The sequence below is a fragment of the Erithacus rubecula genome, assembly GCF_903797595.1.
Source record: "Erithacus rubecula genome assembly, chromosome: 3".
NCBI classification, from domain to species: domain Eukaryota; kingdom Metazoa; phylum Chordata; class Aves; order Passeriformes; family Muscicapidae; genus Erithacus; species Erithacus rubecula.
The window spans coordinates 37,475,521-37,501,699 of record NC_136689.1 but is presented as its reverse complement, the minus strand read 5'-3'; the positions used below and the strand labels follow the sequence as shown (position 1 = coordinate 37,501,699).

Sequence of the window (26,179 nt, the reverse complement as noted above, 5' to 3'; positions counted from 1 at the left end):
ACTATTCAAATAAAACATGTTGCTGACATAAGTACTCAACCCTGCAATTTGTTCTCCAGCACATGTATTTAATATTTAAATGCATTAAATTTTTCAAAATTTTAAATATTTAATATTGCTATTACACATCTGAATTGTATTTTAGGTTTTGAAAATTATGTATAAGCATAAAAAAGGCATTACCTCACCTTCTCATGAAATGAGAACACCAATCCTTAAAGTAAATCAAATTTAGTTTTGGTTTTGACCATGAGCAGGCCTCCTAGCTGTAGTACTGAAATTGGTTAAATGTACTTTTAGGGCTAATTGTATCTTTGGTACCTGTTCAAAAGTGGAATTATTTTCCTGGGAAGGATAGGTAAGTAATGTTTTCAGACACATTAATTCTTGATTTCTTCAAAATATCAAAGGCTTGTTCCAACCAAAAAAAGAACCTCTAGACAAGTCAATCTTCAAATACAGACTTTAACATGCAAACAAATACACAAACACACGCAGGATTCCTTGTCTCAACACCATTCTACAGCTCTTATTATTTATTTATTGTTATTACTAATTCAGTCAAGAATCAAACTTTACAGTCTAGTGCTTTACTCATGCACCAAGAGTAAAAGTTGATCCTGAACTTGTATTATTTTCATTAGAAGTTCAACATCTAGCATGTAACAAAACTGTGGAAAAAAAAAATTATCTTCTTCACATTCCTCAGTCCAAAGCTCTTAGTCCACAATTTTGCAGTTCAGTGCATTTATGCTTGACATCTTTAAATCTATCCATAATAAATAAGGAAAATATATAAATAAAAGACATCAAATCAGGTGAGTCCTACAGTTGCAAATTTTGTTATGTGGTGGAAGTATATTTCTAAATCTACACCAACAACCAAACAGTAAATCAAAGTCATACAGACCATCTACAAAAGAGACACCTGCTACTAAGATATCCTTAAAAATTACTTTAAAATCCAGTATAGCAGGATTCTTAAAAATTAATCTAATGCCATTATAAATTAATTACAGAAGAATCCTTCTGTCAAAAAAGGTAATGACTTTTTTTGGCACATCACACCACTTCTGCACCTGTGTAACCCTAATCAGCTGGCCAATACCAGCCAAGTCACTGCTTGGCTGCCAATGCATACTTTGTATGTCAGTCAAAAACTCACATTTATCTACTGTGCGTCAGTAAAATGGAATGTTTATCCCACCAGCTCAAAAATTCTGGCTCACAGGTACCAAAATTTGCCCATGCATCCATGTTTAGCTAGCAGCTGAATCCTTTTTCCACAAATCCCAAAAATATGTGAATGAAAACACAACAGGATTCTCCTAGAGAAGAGGCAATAGTCTGCCCTCAAGATCTGAATGACCTACAAAAACACCCAGTTCATCATTCTTGTTAACAAATTATTAGAGCTGCAGCCAATAGCCTCATTCATGTGCACTGAATTCTAGTTGCTGATACCTTAAATCTGTTATTTTCTTATTTCTTAGCAACTTTATAACCCCAAGCAACAGTGCTCTCCTATGTGTTTCCTGAGTGATTGTCTAGAATTTTTTTCAATGATAGAGAGAATTTCTATTAAATTATGTTACACTGACAGCTACTCATGTCAAGAGGAGGACTGACTCTTCAGGCTCAACACCCAGCCTTCTTTGAGGTGATCACAGGGAGCAAACACCACAATGCTGTCCTCCAGACCCCAACCAATGAGAAGGAAAATGCTGTGTCTCATTGCAGGACAGAAAAAGAATTTATGGGTACCAGCTTAAGATCCAGGCAGGAATTTGCTCCAGCAGACACAAACTCTTTCTGCCTGTTCAGTCCAAGCTTCCCAGTTCTCCCTTCCCTCAATGCCCTTGGGTTCTACAGTCCTCCATGTTCCAGAGAAGGAAATGGACATAAAAGTCCTGCTAAATAAAAGCCTTGCACCCACACAGGGTGTGGTTTTACAGAAAAGGGCATTCTCAGTCTGCAAAAGGACATAATTTCAAAACATCATTTTTGAAGAGAAGAGAGATAATAATCACGGGACAAATCATATCCTGTGGAAAGTAACTTGCACCACATCATATTCTCTCAAGAATACTCTACATAGCTTACAAAAGAGCTTAAATTTGTAACTGCAATTACAACAATATGTTAATACTTAAAACTCTTTTAACATAGCTCATCATTTGATATTTCTGACAAAGTACCTTCTGGTTGTATTACAAACATCTTGTGCTGGCTTACAAAAAGCCAGGCACCATCTCAAAGATTCAAATTTATGAAAACCAACAGATAACATTCATACTTAATTTTGAAGACTTAAGACAAGGCTGATGTTTCCGCTTACATTAAAACCACTATTACAGGAACAAAAATGTAGATTTTAAAGCCTGGAGAAGACTGGACGTCAGTAAGCCAAGCTCTTGGCAGGACAGTTTCAAAGGGTGGAAGTTATTAAAATAAATTGCTTTAAGCCTTAGTCCTAAATGTCTTATGATGCAAATGTACAGTTTAACCCACATTTCAGCAAAGCAAGTCTCCCTGAACAATGGAAGCTGAGAGCAGCATGCCAAACCTATAGCATTAAGCCAACCAGCCCTAGGACAGGTCCTTCAGCCCAACCAGCTCCTCATGGAGCTTCCTCATTTTCCAGAAGACTTTTAAAGGAGTGAGATGTCCTTAATGCCAGTAGGAGTGGCACAATGTATCCCTGCGAAGCACCAACTCAAAGCCCTGTTAAAGGATGTGCGATGTATTAACAGTATTAAATTGTTACAGAATTAACTTTTAACTATGTTTAAGCAGCAGACGACAAAGAGAATGCATCACAGCTGGAGAACCTGGAGCAAGGCATGATTTGTGGTGACCCTGTAGAGCTGCAGTGAGAGCACTAAACCAGAGGGACCAGGAGCAGCCTCAGTGAGCTTCACAACAGGCACTGGGGGTAAGGCTGGGGAAAGCTGACACATGCACAGACACAGGAGGAAATTAAGGATTTCACTAAATAGAGTGACTCACATTGAGCAGACTAAATACAGAAGGACAAATTATGCATAGATCCATTCTGAAACTAATCAATGAAACTGAACATTATTCTCCATAATGTAGAATATGTGCCACCTGAATGAGACAAAATATAAATACCTACCAATAAAAAGAGACGTTCAGTCAAAAAGATATTCATGCCAAGTACCATGAACAAATCAGTGCAATTACAGCACAAGGCAGTATCTCTAATTGCAGTACTTAAATCAACTATAATTGCAGGAGCCCAGGTACACCACAGCACCTGGTCAGGCAGGGTGTCTCACTGGGGGCTGTGCCCAACAGCCAAGCACACCATCACATCTACATGGGGACCTCTCAAACATGGACCTTGGGTTCAGGTTACCTCTGCTCCTAGTTCATTCATGCTGCCAAGAAGCATAGAGTCTTCATGTTAAATAGGAATAAAATTTACATCAATGATGCGAAACAGTGCCAGAGCAACATAGGTTTTCTACTGTTCCTCCAAAGCCATTAAGTAATGAGAATTTCTGATCACTTTAAGGCTTCTTTATATCTGATAAAGTAGTATACAGTTTGAGAGTACCTTTGAAATCCAGACTACTGCATCCAGAGTAACTGGAGGGCAAATCACATGGATTAAAAAAGAGAAACTAGCTGCAATTCTAAAATTACCAAATGATACCTTGGAGATACCTCTAGTATATACTGTATCTCTAGTGCAGCACTGGGAAATTGTGTTTGCATTTGTAGCAAAATCAATGATAAACAAACACATGAAACTGATAATATTGAATTGTATCCTTTTTGAGCCACAACTTAGGAATGTGCTGCTCTGTATTTATCCCTCCGGAGTCTGGCTCCGTCCCTACAAATTTTGGTTTACGCTCAGGTGGCAAAGGTTGATGCTTTCTTGTGACAACATTTCAAAGCCTGACATTGATTCTACAGGAATGGTGAAGAGGTTTAAAAAACAAAAACAAAAACAGGTGAAGTAAGAATCATGTGTAGCAACCCAATTATGGGACTATCATGCATCAGGTTCCTCTACTTTAGCAAACAGATATTTGATGCTGGTTAAAAAAAAGAAGGTGTGTTCTGTTGGGGTTCAAATGATGCTTTAGCTTAGCATAAAGTTGAAAGATAGTAACAAAAGAATTAAATCTATGTGAGCACATCTCCTTAGAAACTTAAATGAATGTATACAAGTGAGTGAGCTTGAAGCTGCTGAGACATCCAAGTTGCACCACTCAGACCTGCCATGGTCTCACTCTAGCAAAGCATTTTTCCAGCACAGGTGAAAGGAGAAGAGGGGATAAGGAGAAGGAAAACAGTGAAGACAAGCAGGCCAGTGTTGAGAGTATGTTTAGGTGCCTGATTTGACAGTTCACAACTTGCTTTGTATTCTGATAATTCTCCTTTTTTTTTTCCCCTACAATCTTCTTTCAGGTCACATGAATTTTTTTTCTCTCCATATCTCCTCAGTTTCTTTGCCTGCACATCCATCAACATCTCTTTTACTTCTCCACTTAGGTTTCTCCCCTATTTCCTCCCTTTGTGAATTTTTCCAAGTCAGTAGCCTTTTCTTATTTTTCTTTTAAAAATTATATTTTCATTTCATGGTTGCTCTCTACAATCAAAAAAACCCCATCAGAATATGTTCAATAAGTTGCTGTACTAAATTTCCTTCTACAAGAAGTATTTCCTTGTGCAAGAAATAGCTCTGAGGGCACCAGCAGTCCTGTTGGAGACAGGACAGCAGGATTACAGCACAGCTAATTAAGTACCTTTTCCTTCAAATTCCATATGGACTCTGCTTTTACCATGATTAAGTAAGAATCATCACTGCAATTATCTTCTGGACTATGAACAATATTGAAGTGTAGCACATAATATTTGTATAAAAGCACATTACAAATTGATCCTGAGGGCGGGAGCAGTAATTTTGCTGTCTACACAAACTATCTTTAAGTGCAGTTAAGAAATCATTTCACAGGCTCAAACTATATAATAAGATGAAGGTAATAAGCATGACTGAGAGACAGAGGGAACAAATTATCTTCTGGCAATATATCCTACAATTGTGACTGGATAAAACTGTTAATCTGCAGCTGAGTAGAAAATGTATAATCTGAAGGGATTTCTTCATTTAAAATAAAACAATCTGCTATCCTTTGATAAAACAGTAAGAACTTTCAGTTTTACACAAAGTACAGCAAACAGCACAATAGGACACACGTCCAACAGAAAAAGAAGTTTAAAATAAGTTACTCAGTATCTCTAGCATTAAAAAGTTCCTTTAGTTGACTAGACAAGCTATAAAACATCTGGTGTCATGAAGAGTCCTCCTCTGCTCACACATACCTTTCTGCTGATACAAAAATCCAGAGCTTTTTTCCTATTGCTCCCTCCTGTCTTACTTGTACTAATCATCTGAGCTGTTACATTGAATTAATGTAAAACCAACAAAAGATTTCATATGAAACAGTTACTCAAACTTCACTTATAAACCACAGGTGCTTTTCCACACAAAGTTAAATGATATTCATCTCTTGCAGATAAAGCATCTGAGATTTAACAATGCAGAGTAATCTTTCAACACAATTATTACTAATTGCTCTTTGTGATTCCAATTTCCAAACATGTTCTGACAAGAAATACGGAAAGTAGTGTAGGTGAGATCTTAAAAGTGAAAGCCAAAAGTAATATTATAATTTAAAAATCAATTCAATACATTAAATTAGGAAAAACCTTTCTGTACTTAAGCAGACAAGCAACATAAAACAATTTAAATCATGCTGAAAAAGGTCTCTACACACAAGAGGAAAACAGAGTATATGATTCCAGCATAGAAACTACAGATACAGCCATTAAAATTGTAAATTTCTCCATTTACAGTCCCACAGGGAAGCCCTCCACAGAAACACCCTCTAAGAGCAGAGCTGAGTTTTTGGTTTTCCCTGGGACCACATCAACCTGCGACTGGCAGATGCGGACGCTGCACTTCCCAGCAGAAGCACAAACATCAAACTGGGCTGCTGCAGACTTCAGGCACTGACTTCAGTGGAAGACAGCCACATCTTGCTGTGGGGAAAACAGGCCAAGCAATTAAATATGCATCAGCATTAAAGCTAAATATACAGAAATAGCTTACAGACATAATTCTGCCTTACCAGCTCGGCATGCATAACCTGCATACATATTTCATTTTTAACTACGAAGACTAAACTTTTGTGCAATATACTTTCTGTGACACTATCTTTGCCATTCTATGCATCACTGAGACTTGCAGCAATAAAAAAATAATATGACAGCATTAGTACTAACTAGACTTTTTTTTACTAGAAACTTAGTCAAAGTAAAATTGACTTTAGAGATAATACCTGTCTAATTAACATTAATAACAAGTATCTCATAAAATTCCTTCCTTGGTGCTTAAGCCTCCGGTGTTCAGCTCTGACCTTCCAACTCTTTCTTTTCTTCCTATGCCTTTTTTCTTTAGCAGTCAATTCCCAATAATATAATCCATAATAACATGAGCTCATAAAAAGGCAGGCCTGTGAGCCATTCTGCCTCAGAGCAACATCCACAGCACACACACACACAAAAAAAAGTTAAACAAAAAAAAAGGAAAAAAAACTCCAACAAACCAAACAAAAAAACAGGCAGAAACATTAAGCTACAGCCACAAATTTAATCCTTACTTTCAACAGCAAAATGTGGGTATCTGCATGCCACATTTCATATGACTTTATATATTATGAATCTCTGGCACATCCATAGGTACAAAAAGGAAATTCTTTCTTTCCTGCACTATGGCAGCTCAGAATAGTCTGCCAAACCCTTCAAAGTGTCAGCAACTTCTTAAAGAGAGATAAAGACAATGGATAGCCCTACCAAGCTGCTAACATCTGCTCAAAACCTGCAGTTTCTCTTTTCTTCTTCCAGCACTTACCCAAGCTAGCATGCACTTGCACAAGTCTTTAAAGCACTGAACATTTAAGCATGTCACAATTCTATGATGTCTCATTTATATAATTAGTTCTAACATATGGCCCACAATCAGTGTGGGAAATCTAAAATATTCTTTGGGAAGCTGTCAAACCTAAAGGGATATATTTTTCACTAAGTGAAAAGAATTAAATATGCAAATTCTGCTAACAATAGGGATAGGGAAGAAATAGAAATCTAGCCCAAAAGGCATGCTAGCTCATTGCATCAAAAGCAAGTTATTATGCTCTGTACCTGTCAGTGCCAGTTCAGATCAGAATATACAGTGACATGCAGAGAAGCTCTGCAGCCACCAGGATTTTAGCAGGGCTGTGGAAAACCGTAGAGTAGATAAAAACCAAAACCCACTGTGAAAATGCCAGCTATAATTAACACACTGGGCTGAATAGGGATTTGAGGCATATTGTATTAATCCATATCCTTTTCAGAACTACAGCTGTCCCCTGCATGGGGACACCTCTGTCACATCTGCAGCAAGCAACACACCATGTGCTAACAGGGACCACTTTCATGCAGGCTCACCCCAACTCCCCCTTCAGAGAGAAAAGCCCAACAACTCTAAAAACTTCTGGACTATGATTTAATTCTCCTACACTTGTTTCTGATTAGGAAAGCTGCATTCAATTGTGGCATCACCATGAGCAGTGGCAGCAGGCATCCCCCTCCCACCACTGGGAATGACCAGCTTGGAGAGAAGGACAGCCAGCATCCACAATGGATAATAGTCCTGGCAATAAGTTATCTCACTTCCCTGAGATCCCTTCAGGATCAGCAGTTGCACCTGTTACTTATCAATGAATTGTTAATTAATCAGTTGTACAGATTTAGGTGAAACACTCCTGGAAATGCACAGAAGAGCTCCCAGTGTCAACAACAAACAGAGCACCAGGAGATTTCCCACATGATCCAACCTCCCTGGGAAGTTTAACTGGCTTTCCCACAAATCAAAGTGGGATAAACTGCAGCAAAAATAGCCTGTATGTGCAACTAATAACTTCACTCTTCAGTACAGCATTATTTAGCGTGGAAAAAGAAAAATCCAATATCATCAATGATCCCACAGTAAGGAAATAATATGCCCCAAAATAATTTCACCATTCACTTTCAGAATAAGCACTGAAATGTGGAACCAGCTACACATTTCTCAAAACAGTTGGTAGGAAAGTCAAATCTCTTCAGTAAAACCCTTTACTAAAGGCAACTTGAGCAATGTAAAAGCTCAGTAATTTGTCTGAATAAAATCCTGCACCCTGTGGTTAAGAACCTGCCAAGCAAGCCAAATACACTAAACAAGCAGAGCTGGCATTTGACATGTCTCTTAAGAGTGAGCTGTGACAAGTTACTAATGATCTCAGTTAGAAAGCAACTAATACTGTGCTGTGAAAGGTATAAAGACATGCAGAAACCTGGTAATAAGGACCAAATGCTGACTTGAGATAAACAGCTAAAAACTTTTTCAGTGAATGACACTGCTCAGTTCAGCTCTAAACCTGTCCCTCCAAATGTTCTGCACCTTTTTTTGTTAGATGGATTCAACCCTAACAATATCCCTAACATTCATCCCTAACAACACTGTAGGCCTAAAATGTGCTCTATATGTGTGAACAGCAGTATGTTGACATAAAATTTGTTCTAAATCTTACAGTGATCCCCAAATGTGCCACATCTGCCTACAGTAAGAGCTTCACAAAGCTAGAAAACTGGCAGTTATGAAGAGGAATTAGAAGTGTTAAAGAAGAAGAAAAAACTTAACCATTGCATTCCATGTAATGCCCAAAAAGAAAAAAAAAAGCCCGTGAGAAGGGAGATCACCAAGGGAGGAACCACTTGGACTAGAGACAAATTTGTAAAGCCATAATTAGTGAGTTTCATTGCAAGAAAGAAAGCACATGGGCCTTCCTTATTATTTTAACTCTATTCAAGTTACTATTCTTATTTAAATTTTCCTTGCAGCTCATTGAAAATGCTGTCTGAACCATCTCTCCCAATTGTCATAGGTGGAAGGAGAAATGTACTAAGCTGATGTCTTGTTCAGATAACTCAGTTTCTCCAAAGTAACTACCACTTTTAGTTATCTAAGTGTTATACAATAACCAAAGATGGAAGCTGGCTTGCTGTGACAGGAAATTAAACAGACCCAAAGTGCTCCTATTTGCACTCAATTACTGAATGAGAGCAACTGCGTGGTAAGGTGATGCAACCTGACACAGAACTTTCAGCCTGCATTTTCCTGGTGTGTGCCTGTCAAAAAGGTTTCTTTTCCTTTCCTTTTCAGTCCCTTACCTCCCCCAGTTTCAGTTCTTGACTTCTATGTCTTAGGTTGCTTGGCATTAATTAGCACTATTAAAAGGAAGATTATATAAGGAGCCAAACACACAAGGTATCATATTTTTTATACCTATTTCAGTTCTTTCAGGCATTTTTCCCCATATCTGTTCAGCACAGATTGCCTCTGCTAGAAGATGAAAGTTAATGGACAATCAGGAAGGCATGGTGAACCAAGGTCACAGAATTAAATATTATTTAAGACCACAATATGCAGTGACACAAATTACATTTTTGCAGGGAAACAGCAATATTAGCCTCAGAGCAAATGAATTATGTGCATCCTTCTCACTGTTAAACTGTTCTTTAATAGAGACAAAGCATGAAAAAGAATGCAAATACTTTCAAACACAAAGGAGATTACAGCCTAAAACCTTAAGCCAAATCTTTACTTGTATTTATAAGGCTGCCTTGCATCACTTCAGTAAAAGATCTTCAAGATCTTTACATTATCAAGGCATCAAGAGTAGAAAAAAAATACCTGTAACATAAATGAGATGATCAGACCTAGCAAGGTTCAAATCTAGGAAAAAAATAACATACATTGTTCACATAGTACTATATTGCATATTATTATATTATGCAACATGTTACAGATATTTTATTTAGAAGTGGGACGTGCAGGTAATTAGTCTCCTCATTCCTCCCCTAAGACATGAAGGGGAAACACTTTTTTTCAGATTTGTCTTAAAACCTGAAGGCCAGGACTATCAGTAGCCAGGGATTCTGATGCCTTAAGCTACTTAAGAGAAGCACATGAAATTAAGTTCCTGTGCTTTCAAATATAGCACTGAAAGCTAAAGGAGCTTGTTGAGCTGAGTTTGCTTTCTCCTTCTGATCTTAGCAGCTTTTCAATTTTTTTGTATTGTTCATTATTTTCCACCTAAAGACTATTCACATGTTTGACATGCAAGTTTCAAGTCATTTTGGCATGGTACAGCCAACACAACTAATATTTAACCAGCTGTGCTACTGCTTATTTTAAAATGCATGAGGTTACTCCCCCAATCACATAAATCATTACAGAAATTCTACCCATTTAGAGAAGCACAAACCATCCCCAAAAAGATCTTAAAATTTAACTTTAAAATACTGCACTAGATATCACAAAAATACATTTCCATTAATAGTTACAAAGGAATTCTACAGATAACTGTAGTGAGATCATGATAATTTAAAGATACCAGTCAATATAATAGGAGCATAGTTTTAATAATAGCAACACCAAAAAAAAAAAAAAACCAAGCATTTTTCAATGGCAAACATTAATGTTGGCATTCTCAGGAATTCAACTTTCTTTGTAACTGAAAATAATTTGGGACCCTCATTTCCAGAAGTGTATTTCACTCCTACACCTGTACAAAGGCCTACAAAACTTGATCTTACGTTGATGGCTTCAGGTATCTGGACAAGAAACTAAAGCCAACTGAAAATGTGTCTGAAAATAACTAAATGGCTTTGTGGTCAAAATCAAACTACTTTTTGTTAGGTCTTCCATTTTTAGTAAGGTAAGTTGTTAATAACAAGAAAGAAAGAAAGAAAATTCTATGTACATTTTTTGCAACACAAAGTTTCCAATGAGTGGAAGCACATCTTCCAACATAATGTCAGTAAAATAATATGCAATAAAAATATTCAAGTGCTCCCAACAAAAAACAAAAAAACCACCACCAAACCAACCAACCAAACAAACAAAAAAACCAACCAAGAAAAAAAGCTACCAACAACCTCCCACAACTATCACTTTTTCAGATGGGCACTTCCCTCCCTTTCTTCATGCTTCCATTATGCTTTAGTCAGAGAAGTTGTATTAAGGAGGCTTTTTAGTCTTGGAGTACTTTATCACAAAAAAATCATTTTAATATGACCAGGATCAGTAGAGCACTTAAACAGTCTCAGCCAAGTACTTGATCAGTTCTGTTAAAACCAATGAGGAATGCATGAGCTTAAAATTAGTTTCCTGTGTAAATGCTCTGGAACGAGGTTGAAATTTCATTTCTTTCCAGTTTAGCAGGAAATTCCTGCTTCTGGCATAAGATACCCAAATACCTTCACCAAACATTGTAAGTAGGAATGTCTTTAACTTCCTCAAAAAAGAGGAAAGAAGTGCTGTCCCCCATATCCTTAGAAATTTTACCTTTGAGAAAAATTGAAATTGTTGAAGGGGAAATTCTCAGCAATTTGCCTTTCTTTAAAAAATATACAAGCCAATAAAAGCAGTTACTTAAAATTAATTTCTGTCTGTTCAGTAAAAGAAGCATCTTCAAAAAATATTAAATATCTTTCAATACCTTCTAATTAAATATTAAATATATTTTTAAACTGTTTTTTAGAAAAAAATAAAGTCTCATTACAATTCAAAGACCAAACAGAATCTCACAGATCTGCCACTGCACTTAGGCAAAAGTGCTTAAGCAATGCACAGTAAGCAAAAGTGATCCTCTCACACAGTCTGAAGATGAGGTAGGAATTACAGCATTCATCAGGAAGATGTGTCAAGTGCCCCTTCAAGCCCTGCTATATTTGCAATACCTCTGAAGCCCAACCCTCAACATTCTTCCAGTTCAGCAGCTGGAAGGGCAGACAAAGTAAAATAAGCTGGAGAACTACCCAGCTGAAGCATCCAATGTTTGAGCCTGTAAAGAACCAGCCCAGCACATCATCTTTCCCAGAGTTACTAGCCCATCTAATCAAACACAGCTGAATTTCACAAGTCTCACTGAATGCAGCACTACAAAACAGTATCCCTTGGAAATACAAGGACCGAAGAAGTAACATTATTTATCATTGTGCTTTACAAATGCAGTGTTTTGGGAAGCAGCAGGAGGCCTCCTGTATTATAAAAATCTTTCTTGATTGGCTCTTTGATATTAACAAAGGACTCTATTTCATCCTCAGTCTGAGTACATAGCTTCCCTTTAAGCTAAAAGAAGTTTAAGTATGCACACGGGACAATTTACAGCATCACCTCTTGCAACAGCATCCTTCAGTTTTCACAGTGCTCCACCTATGGTCACATTCTGAAGGGAAAAACACCTGGCATTTGGAAGATAAAGGCAGACACTGTATCTGAAGGATGGAAAATCAAGAAGCTGCTAAAGCTGATCAGCCCCAGGGTCTAGGTCCAGCCAAACCCTCTCTGCAGTAAGGTACATTCTCTATTTCCCCATAAGCACGTGCCAAGGAAACAGAAGCCTGTAACCAGAAACAGCCTTTGATTTCACACAAGAGCTGAAAACCCAGTCCTTCCACTGAATAAGCAGAGGAGTTCAGTTTCAGCTAATTTCTACTGATTTTGCAGTTGAAAACAGTGCATGTGTTTAAGTAGGGCTCGCTATGCAGCAATAGTTTCACCTTGTATAAATGTGAGATCCTCCAACACTAAAAAAGCTACTCTACACTCTACAGTGATAAAAATCTATGAAGGAATCATGGGGAACATTATGCTCAGGGAGGCCACACACCTCCACTTCCATCCTGCACAAATTTCCAAGCCAATTTTAGTATAATCATGTGTTTGTGACTCCAATGCTTTTCCCTCACAAAAAAAAAGAAAAGAAAAAAAAAATCACATGCTTCTGGATTGCATTTTCCAAATAAAGTGAGTTGTGGCTGAAATGCTGATTACCCAGAAGAAATCCTAACAAAAGCAAATGTCATAAACTATAACCATATACTACAAAATATATGCAGTTTCTCTGCAAATGCAGCCCTGGCCACAAGAACAGGAATGTCTTTGGAGTCCCATTACATATAGGAAGAATAAGATATTTATGAATGGCCAGTAGCTGCTTGTGCTCATTGTCCTGGGAGAAGCATATATATTCATAACAGCTAGTGGACTTGAATAAGTTCCATGTATTTACTTTGTTTCAGAAGAATACATAAGCTACACCACAATCCAGGATTGAAGGCTCATCCAAATCACCATCAGTTTCCACGTGAAAGAAAAATATAATCCACAGTCAGTTAATACATAAAAGTACACACTCCATCCTGGAACACACTTTTGACAACTGTATAGTGAATCCTTGATTGAACATACTATTTGGTATGACTCAAAATCTGTTTTTCTTGAGGGCACTTCCATGAATACACTCTCAATTACATAAATAATGTATCACTAGATATTTGAGAGGCTCTTGTTATTCAGAAATAAGTCTTCTTCTGTGAATAAGCACTTCAAAAAAATTCTTTTTTTTTTTTTTTTTTTTTTGCCATTTCTTCTCTTTTGAATTACTAGAAGCTAAAGACTTCAGTATTCACAGAAGAGTTACATACTTTCTCTGCATGGCAACTGCATAAAAACTAAGAATTCTAAAAAAGAAAGAAAAAGAAAGGAAGAAGGAAAAAAACAACTGAAAACAGACAAAATAGAAAGTCAGACACAGGAGAGCTGTGGTCTAATCAAGGTAACCTAACAGTGCCTACAGTATCACAGGAAAGAAGGGTATGCTATAAAGCACAAGTACAGAATAACCTGCCCATAGTACACTTGAGCCTTAAGTCACTGTGGTGGGATATTCACCCTAACTTCTATTACTGTATCTATTCTAATTAGCCATGTAAATGACAGTTCTTTTTTTAATTTATGCATTTAGACTAACATATCTAGTTTGCCACAACTCCCCAAAGTTAATTATGCATTGTATGAAAAACACCCACCCTGTTTAAATCTGTTATCTCCATTTACTGCCTTTCAATGTAGTTCTTTGTTCTTGCTGTAAGTTAAAGTGCATGATTTATTTATACACACACCCCCCACTGACTGCTCATCCTCTAACTTAACTATGCTGGGTTTATTTCTTTCAGTACCTTGACACAAGAAATTCTTTCCAATGCCATATCTGCCCATCCTTCTCTATTTTTATTCTATTTTCTTAAGAGTGATTCACCACAAAACAAGTAATTCCTGTTACAAAGCAGCACATTATAAACAAGCAGTAACTAGTAACTAGAAAAGACTGTCCTTCTTTTATAAATTTTTTTGTTAATTTCACTTTCCCTTGCTTGTTTTTTTTTTTTTCTAGAGAGACAGACAAAAGCCTAAGTTGCCAGCTTTTCAATTGCAGCAAATGTCATTAATTTAATATTCAGCAACATGCAATTAGGTCAAATTATGTATTCAGAAGTTTTTACTTCGATTTGTTAACTGCAAAATTTCATCAACCACCACAGTGCCTGCTCCCTAAGATTTGCTAGATATCCCCTAGTGTTTCTAGCCTTCCTCCAAGCCATTTTCTATCACTCACAAATCACACCATCACACCACCATTCATCTTTTGAATTGCTATATAAAAGTAGCACTGGTAACATTCACCCTACTACTCATATTTCTACATCTTCCCATTAATCCTCTACAATGTCCAAGTTCCAAGTGTCCACATGGCTCTGAGCATGGCACACACCCTAGAAGACAGCAAAACTTTTGAATTGCACTGTGCCACAACTCCTGCAGAAGGAAAAGTTCCATTAATTCTGCCTCATGCTTCTCCATTCCATAATCTCAAATGTTTCTTACAGGAGAGAAATTTTGGGTAAGAACTTTTTCAAAATCTAGAGGAAAAAAAAAAGATATACCCTTTAATGTCTTCTGACACAAAACAGTAGTTTGGGTTAGCTTTAGCTGTACCTACTTCATTAGACCTAGCTGTAGAAACACTCACAACAATCTATTATATTCTGCCATGTTATGTACCTTTCTTTGCCATTCTTCCCAGGAGAATCCTACTCTGAACTGGGAAAAGAGCCACAGACATCCTGTGATCCAACAAACCCTTTCAATAGGCAGCAATACAAGGAAAGGAGAGGTTATGCTTTGATATGAAACATCAAATTCTTATAATATTTCACTAAGCCTGTCTGGATGCTGCTTCCACCACCAACTGATACATTTTCTTTCTTCACAGTCCTTAGCTGGGCAATCCAAAAGTGGGGACACAAGTCAGCTTGAAATACTACATACAAATGAAGTTTTCTCCTTTTGTGCAAAAGCCATTTGTCCCAAAAGGCACTCTTGTAACCTCAAAAGCCTGCAAACAGCAGTGCTTTTGAGAGCTTACACGCATCCTGCACAAACACATATCCATTTAAAAGTCTGCTCAGAAATGCACCTCAGATGTACAAAGAGAGCACTTCCATTCTCAGGATTTCAGCAGGTTCTTTGGAACACCAAGTTGTAGTCAGCCTGCAGATATTGCTCCATTGGGTCAGACATGATTTTATAGCAGCAAGTACTACATTTAGACTCCACTCTCACTACTTTTTTTTTATGCTTTTTGAGGAGGGAATTTCTTCCATGTTTTCACAAACAGCTTGTCCTTGGTTATTTTAGCTACTGTGTTTCCATCTAAAATCATCAGAATCAATGATTCAAAAGTACTCCTTAGAAATCCTTCTCTTCTAAAAGCACAGTATCATACGTTCATCTCTACCTTACAGCCTTCTACATCTAAAATAGCTTTAATCTATAAGCACAGCTACAAGCCCAGCATCTGAATACATCCAAGGAGATAATAAATTTCACCTTTCTAGTACTTATTATCAGCAAAAGCTTTAAAGCACCACAAGTGTAGGTAGAAAACCACAAACATTACTGAAACTGGGAAGCAAATCCATCCAATAACTTAAAATGCAGACTGTGCAATCATAAAATGCTTAAGAGAAACAATTCTGAATTGAAAATTTTAGAAAAAAAATGGTACATTATCCCATTTCTAGAGTGGATCAACATAGTAAAAATTGGATGCGAAAGTCAGATTGGCTGCAAATATGTAACTTCCTTTCTTCCTTGAACTGTCACTGTGATCATAGATCAGTCCTTCAGACTTCATCTAGTGAAATGCCAACTCTCCCCAACCTCAGTCTGCAGTTTTTACTGTGCTGCTGCAACTTAATATTCACATCCTTAAACCACAGGCTTTCTCAGCCCTGTGACTGCAAAGTAAAAATCTTAAAATGCACAACCCTTATGAACTAATAAAAATCAGAAAACAAATACAGCCTTTTAATTTAATCCCTTGGAGATTAAATTGGAGACCAAAGAACTGTACTTGGAGACCAAAAGAATTGTATTTTTAACTCTCTGGAGAGAATAAGAAAGTCATTTTGCATTTGGTTCTTGAACATAGTTGTTAAAATTTCTGCAGAAAAATAATGGTTCCTTTTTCCAGCTATCTGCTAAATAGAAAATGTGAATTATCTAAGCACATGTGAATCTTCTGAAAGATAGACCTTAACCAAAGGTCTCCCTAAATCTTCTTAATAACACTTAGTAACAAATGGTTCACAAGGATACGGATCAGGCTTTCCAGCTGCCCTCCCAGGAAGCTGTTGTATCATGGGTTTGAAATTGTTCAGGACAGAGATACTGATTCTTCCCCATCTGTTGACTGAGGACCTGCTGTAATATAGTTATGGTCAGATTGAGACAAGCACACAGCTCCCTTTCCTTCAGCAGTAACAGAGGTTAAAAACTCATCCCCAAGTTCTCTGAAGACAGTACAATATGGTATTGAACAGATCATTTCATTCTTCATTACTCACAGGCATTCCAGCATGAACCCATTCCTACCTGTGAAAAGCCTCAACTAAATACACACTCAGTCCCACTGACACGAGCTGAGGCTTGGATCTCATCACCAGCCACACACACACAAAGTTCCCTCACTTAAAATATGCTTTCTGAATGGGGCTTCAGTCAATTCATACACCAAGATGCTGGAAACAGGAGAGCACGTTTGCTACATGAATGATGAGGTAATGGAAATGCTGAAACATCACAAAAACACCATAAGCAGAGTTTATGTCCTGATGGTCAATGCCCTAGCACAGGTTCTGCTGCACACCTCTTGGGGCTCCTCCGGGTAAAACCACTTTCTGCAAGATCAAGCTCTTGACTTAGTAGAAGTCTCACTCCTGTGCAAGCAATACCAATTACAGAATAAAGAACTGGCAATAAACTAGGTGAAATATATTGATCAAATTTTCAACCATCCAGACCACAACTTCCCAGATAACAAAAATGGCGACTTGATAGAAAAAAAAAACAAAACACTCCCACCACCTCCAATTTTCAGCTAAAGCCTAATACTACAGATGAACTTCCTATCACAATGAAACATCCTGACACCTAACTGCAGGATCCTTTAACGAAACAAACAACAACAACAACAAAAGGATATAGTGTTTCAAGTTTTCCCTTAAAAAGGGGGAAAAGCTGATTTCACCTGCAAGGAGTCAGCTACACTAATTCAAGGTACCTAAAAACTAGCTAGGTCCATAGTCCTATACATCAGGTTTAAGGAAAAGAGACAAGTGAAAAAGCAACCACTGAAGTGCTTGCAAAAAAAAATAAAAAAAATTTTGGATCATACTGGTCAGGAACATTAATTTCACCAAATGTGAAAGATGATTTGGAAAGGAAAGTTTTTGTTACTTTAGAAGAAAAAAAAAACACTTTTGCATATGTCAAACTTTTAACAGGCCCAGCATGATCTAAAATGTAAGGTTTTCCTCTGTCTTATGTTTTATAAAATTAAGGTTAGTTATACTTATTTCTTGCCTCTGGTACAGAGCAACCGTTCACAACCAGAACAGGTCTGTTGGTCAAGGCCATTTTCACACCTTAGGACAATGACTTTGGTCTAATCAAAAGGAAATGCTACTTCCTAACATGACAAATTATCTTTTTTGACATAACAGACAGGACTCTTGCTTTTCTCTGAGCTCAATCTTTATTTCATCATCACTTTTATCAGGACAGTGGTGGTGGTGATACATCAAATGCTTAGAATTTCAATGAAACTTTCAATACATAAGCATTCAGTGGTCTTCAAATTTTCTCTGCGCACAGAACAAGACTGAGGTATGCAGCAGTCTCCCACATTCTCTGCTCTCCTGATTCCCCAGTGGTGATCAGAGCAGGCTCTATGCTTGCCACCTCATCCTGGGTACCACCCGGGGTATTTGGTATTTGTGAGCATCACCCAGTGGGTGATTTCACATTTTGTAACAACTTGGAAAGGTCAACAGCCAGTTAGCACCTACGAGTTGATAATAAAATACACAGATACATGCTTCAATCAACTATGAAGTGTTTCCATGTTAGTCATGGTTATATACAATACATATTAGTTAGTTATATAAACAACCCATGTTTATACTGAAAGTACATCTGAAAATACACATAAAGATGCACAAACAAAACATACACTATAATTACCAGTATTTTCTTACTACATGGAATCACATCAATAGTCAAGCTAAAAATTGAAAAGTCACATACTGGGTGTTTGATCCTCTAAAAATTACAGTGCCTCCAGTAGTTCTCTATGTCACTTTATACATTTTTCTTCTCAAAAAGCCTTTCCTCCCTTCCTTTAACATAATACTATAGTTTATCCAATTTCAGTACCTGGTACCAGCAAGCTGACTTTGCAGGAGAACCTTACTTATAGCTCATTTCTTACACATATGTACTGTTGTGCAAAGAAATAGAGCCTGAGGATGCTGAACCAGTTTTCTGAAGCTGCAATTCTAGAAACACTACGAACAACTAAGAAAAATACAGCTGCATAACTTTTAACAAAACAATACGGAACCTAATCCAATGCATTAATGGCCCATAATGCTATTGAACAAGACTACAAGAGAGACACTTTACTTGCAGTTGCTTGTCAGACAATTACTCTCTGCTACTGTAATACTTCATGTGCATACTTCCAAGGAAGACTCATGAACGCACAGGTTCATTAAGGGAATGAGAGAATCGATTGTAAAATGGAAAAGGCCGAGTGAGGTCATATTTCAAAGAGATGAATATGGTACACTCCATTATGTTGTAATCAGCCTCTCTCTTTCATCCTAAGAACTGTAATAGTCTATCCTAATTTTCAAGGAAAAAAAAAAAAAATTCTCACTGCCTGCATCGTACCTTCATCCCAAATACAGTGAGGAATTCAAATGTGCTGCAGGCAGTTTCCATTTACCATGGTCTTTGGAGCAGACGGTATTGATGTTGCTGACCATTTTTCTCCTTAATAAGAAAAACATTCAAATGCTACTAATATTGCTGCCTTGGCAAACCACATTTTATAGATGGGACTTGCCCTGTACATGACACATAGAACATCAATCAAGGCTGAATTTTATTTCAATTTATTATGGTTGCTGTCTAAATGAAAAAATGCTTATATCGTTAAAATGTCTTACAATATAAATGTGCAAATGATGTAATCACCCATTTTGTGAGAAATTTCTGATTCTGATTAAAAATATCTACAGTTGAACTTCTAAATATTTAATAACTGTGAAACAACAAGCATGTTAAGAAACCACAGTAATTGGTATCTGGTGTAACATCATGGTTTTATGCTTGATAGCTTTTATCTTTAGAAGATGAGTTTATAAGGTATTCTTTTAAAATGGTAAGAGCTGCCTTTTTGTTCAAATCATCGAGAATAAATTACTTCAATCTTGACTTCATTCAAGACCTCACATGCGTGGTTCTTTCAAGTTATCATTTATCACAGTTCTTTGCTTGCTATAGCCAGCTGTGTCCAGACTGAACCTGGTGGCCTGCAAAAGCCCTGCAAGCCTTCCCAGACACACAGCTCTGGACACCACACAATTACCAAGGGGCAGAAAGCAGCACCTGATAAGAAGAGAGACAGTACTCGATTTTGTAATCAACTAGAATTCACAAACCTGTCCTATTGAGCTACTGAGGCAGAATTTAATGCTTGGCAGAGTCCTACTGGCATGTACCACATCTGACATCCCCAGGAGCTGGCTGGGATGCTGGCTCTCCCAGCTGCTGCCTCCAGCATGGCACAAAGCAACACACCCAGCATCGTGTCCCTGCTGCAGAGAGCACTGCAGAACATCAGGTCAATCCAATGGCATTGAAAACTCATGAAACTCTCATATTCTCTGTGTATTATTAGCATATGGTAATTATATAAATACAATACTTCCCCACTTATGAACAGCCAACTCTTTCTGCTGTGTTTATTTGACAATACCCTAAAGCCCAGAGCCTAAATGCATCAAAGAATAATAAACTGTTACAGAAGTTCACAGGCACATTGAAGATCAGAAACTAAATCCAAACAGTTTCTGCTAGAAAATGAGAGCACAGATTGGCAGGCAACTGATTCTCCCCTTGTACTCTGACCCCACCTGGAATACTGTAGGCAGGTCCAGGGCCCCCAACAGAAGGGGAAGGATAAGAAGAACACCTCTCCTGTAATGACAGGCTCAGGCAGCTGGGGTTGTTCAGCCCAGAGGAAACAAGGCTCCTTAGAGCACCTTCCAGCACATAAAGGTGGCCTACAAGAGAGATGGATAGAGAGAAACTTTTTACAGGGACATGGGGTGACAGGACATGATTTTAAACTGAAAGAAAGCAGATTTAGATTAGAGGAAGAAAATCTTTACTGTGAGGGTGGTGATGCACTGGACCAAGGTGCCCAGAGAAGCTGTGATTGCCCCATCCCTGGCAGTGTCCAAGGCCAGGTTGGATGGGGCTCTGAGAATTGTGATCTAGTGGAAGGCATCTCTGCTCATGGCAGGGGAGTTGGGACCAAATGATCTTCCAGGTCCCTTCTAATCCAAACCATTCTATGATTCCATGTTTTCCTTACTTGGACAAAAAGTATCTAAACCAGAGGTTGGATCCAAGGAGCAAAAGACTGAACTGCAAAAGCAGTGGTTTAGCATGTATTGAAGATGTGGTGAACAAGCAGGTAGTACAGCTACACACTGCTGCCCTTTGTCAGGTAAGCACTGCTCATGCACAAGTCCCAGCATCTCTCACAAGAGGGAAACTTCCTGATGATTTTTGCATTGCACTGAATTTTATCACAGCCAAGAACTGAGAAGCAATTTCAATTTGGCCTTTACAGAAAAAAAAATATAAAAGGATAAATAACTGTAAACAAAGGAAGTGTATGAGAGCTACATGACAGATAAGTGGACTTTTATAACATTGTATATTGTAAAGTTTGCCAGAATGAATTGAAAGAAGAGTCAGTATCCTGGTTAAATCACATCCTGCTGCAGCTGTCCAGCTTTATAGCTAAAATATTCATATCAATTCCATTAAACAATTACAGAAGGAAATCCAAAAAAATTATTAAAAGTATGTTGGCTTTGTGCTATCTTCTTTTCAGATTTGATAATAGATAAAATGCTCTTAGCTTCAAAGAGTGATTTTTTTTGTGTGTATTCACACCCTGGAGGCCACAAAGCAGTTGTCCTATGGAAATCCTACAAAACCTAAACTTTACTACACATTTCTGACAGACATTTTACACAAGAAAGGAAGGATATTTTAGCATTTATGGAGCTGGCCTGACATTTAGGGGATCTCAATTTAATTTCCTTGTCTGCCAGACTTCCTTCATAATCCCAGACAAAGTAAATTATTTTCCTTTCCCTAGTTTCTCATCAACAAAATGGAGAAGACCATTAAAGCACTTGAATCATGCAAGTTTTGAAAGACAAAAAAATATAATTTTCTTCTTCATTTTTATTTTTCTCATGGATAGAAAATTACCTGAAAGCTCAATCTTCCAAAGACTTCAACAGTACACTGTTTTGTTCTCAAAATCAACAAAATACACTATTTATAAGTAACACACTTTGAATGTTGTAGATCTTTGTCACTGGAGAGCCTTCCATTTTAAAATGCCTCCTCTGTGATAAGAAAAGATATTGAAGAATGAGCACAGGGAAAGTTAATAAACAAAATGCATTCATGGCCCATTGCTTCAAATAACTTTACTATATAAATAGTCCACTCATCAAATAATGGCCTCAATTAACATTTAATTCTCAGACAATGCATTTGTAATGTACTGCAGGGATTAAAAGTTCTGCATGAATATCACTATTCTGGAAGTGCCACTACTTACAAGAGAAGTGCTGACATATTTTCCACTTAATTAAAAACAGTTTCTGGTCTTTCTTCACCCTGCTTTCTCTACTAGGTCTCCTTGTCCTAGAAGGATCAAAAGAAAATACATATTCTACTATACTCTAGACACTAGTCTGCTTTTAAAATCCATAAGCACACTAGTGTAGCATTACTACAGAGTAGAAAACAAGCTGTCCTCATGATTTTGTTAAGAAAGAAATTAGTAGGATTCCCTCATGTAAGTGAATGCTTCAATCCTTTTTACAACAAGGTACAACAAAGCGAGTTTTTCACAGAATACTGTCAGTTGGAAGGGACCCACAGGACTCTGCACAGGACACCCCCAAGTGTCACAGCATGTGTCTGAGAGCATGGTGCAAACACTTTCTGAACTCTGTCAGGTTTGATGCTGTGACCTGGGGAGCCCCCAACACCCTCTGGGGGAAGAACCTTGTTCTAATATCCAGCATAAACCTCCCCTGATACAACTTCAGGCCATTCCCACAGGTCCAGTCACTGGTCACCACAGAGAGGAGATCATCATAAAAAACTGGCACATGTAAGCTTAAAAAAAATAAATAAAAAAAATAAAAACAGTTAGCAAGTTAGCACTGCCACTGCCAGGAACAAACACCAGGACAAGACCAAGACAACAATGGAAGAGCCTTGACATTATGCAGACACTGCAACAGTGAAAAGCACTACAAGAACTGCTTAAATGTTTGGATGTTGGCTATGTGGTATATCTAAATTGAAAGACCTCCCCTCACTCAGCCATCTTGCTGCTAATGGTGAGAGAGAGTATCTTTGTAATATGTGGTTGCTTTTATTCTGCAACACAATGGCTGAGAGTTGATGAGATAATAACAAAGTCAATTACTCAAACACCAACAAAACACATTCTAACAATGACTGCTGCTTCCTAGTGTCATTTCAGAAACTGACTCCAGTACATTCAGATTTTTTTTGTGTCCTGTGGGTTTGATCTAAATCCTAATGAAATTAACTGTTAAAAGAAACCAAACCAGTATGAGATACCAGATTTCAAGGCTTCATGCAAAATCTACTGAAAAAGTCAACAGATGCTTCTCCTAGAAGCCAGGAAGGAGGAAGGCCAGAAAGCTCTTGGAAATCTAAAATGGACCTCATTGTGCTTCGATGGTAAAGTGATGGAATAAATAAAAAAAATATATATATAAGGAATTAACCTATGACAGAGATCTAAATATAAAATCCTGTCAAAACCCATTATTCTCAAAACATGTTTTAGGTCATGTTAGGACTTCTGCCTGTGGGTTCATCTAAGGCATGAAAAAAATACAATTTAATGAAAATTAAATATCAAAAAAAACCCAAAAAACTGCTTGTCACCCATTATTATTTTCCTCTTGTCTTATCTTAAATTTACTGCTAATACAGTATGTTAGCAGTTGTCCTTAATAAGCTCTGCATACACCCAAGAAAAGTGCATACACTGACAAAGATGCTCTAGTTTTGCACAACACATGGCTTTTTTTATACGGTATGTTCTCAGTTGAAAACTACTCCCTCACAAAATGAAAATTCAGCAGAAACTCTAATAGCTTTCATATTTCAGTCTAATAGGTAGCATGGCATTGCACTGCCACCCACCTTTGCTACAATATTGCACAGCACATTTAACAGACATTTGCTTCCTTCACTCAGTCCTTACGTGCAGCTTCTGCAGGACCTTAGTATTAACATTTAACAGAGTCTATGAGCATAAAGCACATTTATGAACACCTGCTAGAACATTTTATTTGCCTTAAGAGTTTTATTATAACTGTTAAATTTTCTTGCTATGCTTTATGGGCCAAATCCTGGTCCAGTTTTAGCCTCAACTCCCATTGACTTCAACAGCAAGCAGATTTGATTGTATGTGGGTTTCCATACCAATTCAATACAGCTTTAAAGAAAATGGGATCACTGGTAAGCACAATGCTGGATAGAAAAAGCCAGCACTTAGCAGCTCTAAATATCCACTGAGCACAGCCTTCAAATGCAATTAAAACAAATAAACCCCACATTCACAAGTCTGTGACTTCCAGAGTGCACTACAAAACCCAACCTTGTACTTGCAGAAACACAAGGTGTCCAGAAATGGCTTGGTGGGATGTATTACCACCAACTACTCTGTCTCAGATCACTCACAGTGCTCCTGTCACCAAAATTAGGTTCTCTGTATTAAAGTCAAAGGCCAGAATCCAGCCATGTCGTGTCCTCTGACACATCCAGGCAGTAACAGCCCTCTACAACAACACAAGATAGGCTGGAACAAACCATGCAGAGCCAGAAGCTGTAGCTGATGAACTAGAGTCCAAGGAAGATGTTGCAGAGGGAAACATGCCAGAAGTCTGACTGTTCTGAAGATGTTATCTACAGCTGTTCTTCTCTGACAGAGTTTTACCACCTTACTGGAGATGTTTGTAACACCTCTGCGAGACTGATCATGACTATGTAGAAGCAGCACAGCTCCTCATAGCTTAGAGAAAGAGAATAACAGAGGACTCCAGGAAGTCCACAGGGCACCCTTCTAAGAAAATTTAACCTCATTTGAAATTAAATGAGAGTTTACTTTGTCCACTGCTATTAAAAGTCCAAAAATAGTAGGACAGATAGCTAGCAAAGAACAGACAACATGGCAATGCCACATCCATTTCACAAAAGCTTGACAGTAAATGCTTGATTGAAAGCATACTATTAAGCCCCCCAAAATTCAAGCAATTATAAAAATGAAATTATAGACACAATGATGAATGACGACAAATGAAATGTTAACGGATCTAGCACCATACAAAAAAAATATTGATTTTCTCTGATTACTACTTAGGTGATCAGAGTGTATGAGGTCCTAGTTGCCTGCTTGCTCTAGATTTTATTAATGCTCCAATATCAGACACCCAATTTGGAAATCAATGCTTACTTCATCATTTTTCTCTGAAGGATCCTATTATTCACAATTGATTTAACAGAAATGAAAGGCTTACCATTAACAAGACCCAGCTGCTGACACTTCTTAGATGAATTATTGAACTTCTAAGAGTGAATTAACTTAACCATCACCAAGACTTATTGTCTGATGTTTCTCATACCAAAGTCAGTGTATTTATAATTACAGAACCAAGCAGTAAAAAGTAACTCCTTTTTTGCCTCCTCCAACATCATATACACCAAGTAAAAATAAAGCTTTGCAAAGATAAAAAATATGAGTTATGCACCAAATTCAGTCAGCTGGAGCTTAGTCTCTAACTGCCTTTTGACACCCTGAATCTTCATTTATTTCTAAAACTCATAGGTCATTTCAAGGTTCAGAAAGAGAAAATCCAATTTATGGCAAGTTACATCTTCTGTCAATGAGATTACTGCAGTCAAAGATCCCTAGGGCTGACCATGCCCTGCCAGAAAGCCTACAGAAGACTATTATTAATTCCCTTTAGGTACAAAATGAAGAACCACCTTATGAATTGAGATAAAAGTAACAAATATTATGCTTCTGCAGGTAGAAGCAGTACTACCAGTCCATGGCAAAAGCAGTGTAAATGTACAAAGCAAAAGGCCTATGTTCAGAACTTGCCATCTGAGCCAAGGGGCTTCCCTCTGCTCAAAACATAAATTCATCATGCCCATTTTCCAGACTAACAAGGGCTACTCACCCAAGGTGAATTCAGTTCCTCAAATAAGAGCTTTTGCTCTGCAGAATGAAAAGTTCAGTACCAAAAATGAGCAGGCTTGGAAGGGCAGGTGATCATACCAGCCTCTATTGCAATCTCTGATGACTCTGCAATCCTATGCAATTCTCAAGCAGGTACACTGCTAATAATGCTCTTCACGAGTCATCCTTGAGAAGTGGCAATAACAACCCTGAGTGTCAGTACACTGCCCAGATGCACTGATCTACAAACACAT

At 37.7% G+C, this 26,179-nt stretch overlaps 1 protein-coding gene across 4 annotated transcripts in view; it reads right to left on the bottom strand.

The window, feature by feature from the left end:
- The window catches only part of RARB (retinoic acid receptor beta), a 316,375-nt gene that overhangs the window by 277,842 nt on the left and 12,354 nt on the right, over positions 1 to 26,179 (bottom strand). The gene's annotated exons all lie outside the window — the stretch shown is intronic.